Source organism: Sorghum bicolor, chromosome 5 (genome assembly GCF_000003195.3).
Source record: "Sorghum bicolor cultivar BTx623 chromosome 5, Sorghum_bicolor_NCBIv3, whole genome shotgun sequence".
Lineage (NCBI taxonomy): Eukaryota > Viridiplantae > Streptophyta > Magnoliopsida > Poales > Poaceae > Sorghum > Sorghum bicolor.
In genome coordinates, this window is record NC_012874.2 from 5,911,947 (window position 1) to 5,917,113 (window position 5,167).

General features: G+C 51.1%; 1 pseudogene; it reads left to right on the top strand.

The window, feature by feature from the left end:
- On the top strand, positions 948-3,059 carry LOC8073658 (annotated as a pseudogene).

A 5,167-nucleotide genomic window follows, 5' to 3' on the forward strand; every position in this document is an offset into this window, starting at 1 on the left:
GCCAAAACTGTTAGAGTTGCTCTTAGAAAACCGTTCTTCACTGCTCTTAATTGTTTTTGGCGACCTAGAAAACTTAATGATTTCAGGAACTAAATTTTAAGAACTCTTGGAGATAGCTCAGCATGGTAGGGACAAGGATATACATGCATGCCGAGTTCCCGATGGAGATGCGGTGAACACGAAGACCTTTTACTACGCGACATCCTCTTCTTTCGCGATCAGTCTGAGGCGAAGACATTGACCGGCGCCGGCCACCAGAATTGCCCAGAAAATGCTCAGCACGCATTCGAGCTGGCTCGCGCCAAGCAAGCAGCACTCAGTGAGGCAGCAAAGCTAGCTAGTCAAGCAGCAGGAGTTGAGCGATCCGCTACTGATGCTTCACCGTCGACGATAGGTTCCGCTACTGCGTGCTCCGCTCTACTGATCAGCTCACTGTAAGATCTAAGAGTACGTCGCATCTTCTTCACAAACTCTTTTCTCGTTCGTCTAGCTTCAGGCCACTCGCTGAGGCTTCAATTTCAATGCTTGGTTCCATCCCATCCATAGCTTGCTTAAAAAGAACCACTTGCGTCTTGCGTCTTGGAATGGAAGGTTCTGCTGGCGAAAACTTTTCCCATTTCTTGAAGTAAAAAAATACTGAAACCAAGATGTTTCCAATTTCTTACCAAAGTCTGCTTCCTCTGAATGTTGTTTTCATAGGTAGAGGCAGAAGAGACAATTCAGAAAGCAAGTGCTGGCTGCTGTGCTGAGAGCGAGAGGACCAACCAACCCAGTTGAAAATTCACTCGGGTCAGGTATATATCTCTAGCTATCAGAAATTTCCTCTGTCGCTGATGTGCACTGCTTAGTACCCAGTAACAAATGCATGTCATGTGACTCATGTCTTACCAAATTCAGGAGGGTTCTTCTTTTTTTTTTGAATTGGGATTCAGGACCGTATTATGGCCATGAAGGCTACTACGGTTGGACATTTTCTGCTGTTGGTTATGACCTGCAGTGCCACTGCCATCACCACCTCCTCTGCTTCCGGAAACGAAACAGAGACAGACGGGCTGTCACTGCTTGACCTGAAGAAGTCTATCACTCTTGATCCACAGCAAGCCCTGGCCTCATGGAATGGCAGCACCCACTTCTGCAGCTGGGAGGGCATCATGTGCACCGCAACCATCCCGCGTCATGTCGCCTCCATTCGCCTCGAGAGGCGAGGCCTCGTCGGCCAAATCTCTCCTTCACTCGGAAACTTTACCTTCCTACGCAACCTCTCCCTTGCAAGTTGCAACCAACCAGTTCTCAGGCGAAATCCCTGCATCCCTCGGCCACCTCCAGCGACTCCAGTACCTGTTCCTGAGCAACAACACGCTGCAGGGGAGGATACCGAGTTTCACAAACTGTTCCAGCCTCAGGGTGCTGTGGCTGCACCGGAACGGTCTTGTCGGACCGTTTCCAACAGAACTGTGCCGCCTGGCCTTCGCCAGCTGCAGGTTTCAGTTAACAATCTTAGCGGAGCCATCCCTGCATCCCTGTCCAACATCACAGCGCTCGCTGTTATCAGCTGCGCGCCTGCGCATCCAATAACTTCGTAGGAAGTATCCCGGATGAGTTTGCCAGACTGTCCAATATGCAGCAGCTCTACATGGGCGCCAATCAGTGGTCAGGAGGGTTTCCACAGGCCGTCATGAACCTTTCTGCCCTCACTGACCTCAGCCTTGGTCTCCATCTGCTGAGTGGAGAGGTGCCAGCTGACCTCGGTAGTGCGCTACGCAACCTCCTGCTGCTTGAGCTGCCTGTCAACTTCTTTCATGGCCATATTCCGCCTTCGTTGACAAATGCTTCCGGTCTGTCCTACATTGATATATCCAGGAACAGTTTCAGTGGGGTGGTGCCGAGCACAATTGGCAGACTGAAAAGGCTGGAAATGCTGAACCTTGAATACAATCTGCTGCAGGCAGAGAGCAAACAAGACTGGGAGTTCCTTAACAGCTTGGCTAACTGCACTGAGCTGATCGATTTCTCGGTGACAAGGAATCGCCTATGGGGCCATGTACCAGCTTCATTAGGCAGCCTTACCAGTCAGCTCCAGTATCTATACATGTCAGAGAATCAATTGTCAGGGGAGTTTCCTTCTGGTGTAGCAAACCTTGGCAACTTGTTCATCGTATCACTGGATGCGAACCAGTTTTCAGGTGCGCTTCCTGAATGGCTTGGGTCTCTACAAAATCTGCAGAAGGTATTACTAGGCAGCAATTACTTCAGTGGGGCCATTCCATCGTCCTTTTCAAATCTGTCCCAAGTAGCAGAACTGTATCTAGAGTCGAATCGGTTGGTCAGCCAAATACCCACAAGCTTTGCAAACCTTTCAATCCTTCAAGTACTCAACATTTCTAACAACCATGGCAGCATACCAAAGGAACTGTTCCAAATCCCAACAATTAGGCAGATTAGATTATATTTAAACAACCTACATGGGGCACTCCATCCAGCCATGGGCAATGCCAGACAGCTCACATATTTGCAGCTTCCGACTTCCGTCAAACAATTTGTCTGGACCAATCCCTAGCACCTTGGGCAATTGTGAGAGTTTGCAAGACATCAAACTCGACCACAATGCTTTCACTGGAACCATTCCTGTTTCATTAGGCAGCATGAGGACCTTGAAGCTTCTCAACCTGTCACATAACAACTTAACCATTCCCGTCGTGGAAGAATTATTGGATGAATTGCAAGGCGCCCGATTTTTTACTAAGCTGGACCTTCGGTCGGGGTGTCATCAAGTCCGTATGCATACTGCAGACATTGAGAAGACGACATTCAGGACGCATGAGGGCCACTTTGAGTTCCTTGTGATGCCATTCGGGCTCACCAATGCCCCGGCGACGTTCCAGCATTTGATGAACAATGTGTTGTATCCGTTCCTATGCAAGTTCGTCCAGGTCTTCTTTGACGATATCTTAATCTACAGCCCGTCCTGGTCTGCTCATCTCCAACACCTCCACGCAGTGCTCTTGGCCCTCCGGTCTCATCAATTACGCCTCAAGCGTACCAAGTGCTCCTTTGCTTAACCTACAGTAGCCTACCTTGGGCATATATGTGATTTCATCTATAGGTGTTGCCATGGACTAGGAGAAAGTGGAAGCCGTCACCACATGGCCCCAGCCCCGCTCAGTTCGCGGCCTGCTTGGTTTCCTCGGCCTCGCCGGCTATTACCGTCGGTTCATTCAGAGTTATGCTGCCATTGCTTCACCCCTCACTCAGCTCCTCAAGCGTGATGGTTTCGTTTGGACACAAGCAGCTTTTGTGGTGTTTGCAGCACTCAAGCACGCCCTCTCCACAGCGCTTGTGCTCCAACTGCCCAATTTTGACCAGCCCTTCCTGATCGATTGCGATGCTTCTAGATCGGGGTTCGGTGCCGTGCTGCACCAAGGCGAAGGGGAGATTGCGTTCTTCAGCTGACCATTTGCCGCACGCCACCTCAAGTTGGCCGCGTATGAGCATGAACTCATCGGCCTTGTGCACACAGTTCGCCACTGGAGGCCTTATGTCTAGGGCCGTCATTTCACAGTCTGCACGGACCACTACGCCCTCAAATTTCTCCTGGACCAGCGCCTTTCAATAGTGCCTCAACACCAATGGGTCAGCAAATTGTTTGGTTATGATTTCAGCGTGGAGTTCCATCCTGGTCGACTTAACGTGGTGGCGGACGCCCTATCTCGCCGCGGCAATGAATTGTCTTGTCCATCCACAGGGGATGCAACCATTGCAGTGCTTAGTGGACCTTTGTTCGAACTCTACAACACCCTGCGCCATGAGTTCCAAGAAGACTCTGACTTGCGTGCATTCCGTGACACGGTCGTCCAAGACCGTGGCACCCCATGGCGCGTGGTGGACGGGTTGGTCCTCCGTGGCGCCCAAGTCTTTGTTCCGACGTCGTTCTCATTGGTGACTGTTGTACTGGAATTGGCTCACGCTGGGGGTCATGGCGGCATCTAGAAAACCCTGCAGCGGCTGCGGCAACACTTTGTCATTGATCATGATCGTCGGTTGGTGCAAGATTATGTCCGTTCCTGTGTCACATGTCAACGCAACAAGACAGAAACATTGCATCCCGCCGGCCTACTCCAACCGCTAGAGGTCCCTTCCTAGGTATAGTGTGACATCTCTATGGACTTCATCGAAGGCCTCCCACGTGTGCATGGCAAGAGCGTCATTTTGACGGTGGTGGATCGTTTTCCAAGCACACCCATTTCATTGCACTCAGTCACCCATACACGGCTGCATCTGTGGCTAAGGCTTTCTTCGAAGCTGTTGTTCGCCCTCATGGGTTTCCAACTTCTATTGTGAGTGATCACGATACGGTGTTCATGGGACATGTTTTGCGGGATCTGTTCAAGCTAGCTGGCGTCAAGTTGCGCATGAGTACTGCTTTTCATCCACAGACCGACGCCCAATCGGAGATTCTCAACAAGACTATCGCAATGTATCTATGCTGTCTCACTGGGACCGACCGTGTGCGTGGCTGGACTGGTTGCCTTGGGCTGAGTATTGCTACAATACATCTTATCACTCGGCCCTCAAAACTACTCTGTTTGAAGTTGTGTTTGGACAACCACCTCCGGCCATATTACCCAACACAGCAGGAACGGCTACTACAGAAACAGTGGATACATTGCTCCGGGATCGTGATGAGTTTCTACAGGATGTTCGTGCACACCTTCTTCAAGCTCAGGACTATGCTCGCCACCACTACAACAGCAAGCATCGTGCGCTCGAGTTCTAGGTTGACGACTGGGTGCTCCTGCGCATTCTTCATCGTCCAACTCATTCCTTGGTGCCAAGGTCGCACGGCAAGCTGGGGCCTCGGTATGCAGGTCCTTCCCAGGTACTGGAGCGCATCAGCGAAGTGGCTTATCGCCTTTATCTACCTGAGGGCGCCCGCATCCATGATGTTTTAAATGTGGGTGCTTTGAAGCCCTTCTGCGGTACTCCGCTGACGTTGTTGCAACCTCTACCGCCTCTTCGAAATGGACGCCTGCTACTCCAGCCTGAATGCATTTGTTGGGCACAATTGCATCGAGGCATCTGGGTCATCCTTGTCCAGTGGGCTGGTCTCGATCAGTCTGAAGCAACATAGGAGCCGGTGGAGGATTTCAAGCTCCGCTTCCCAGACTTT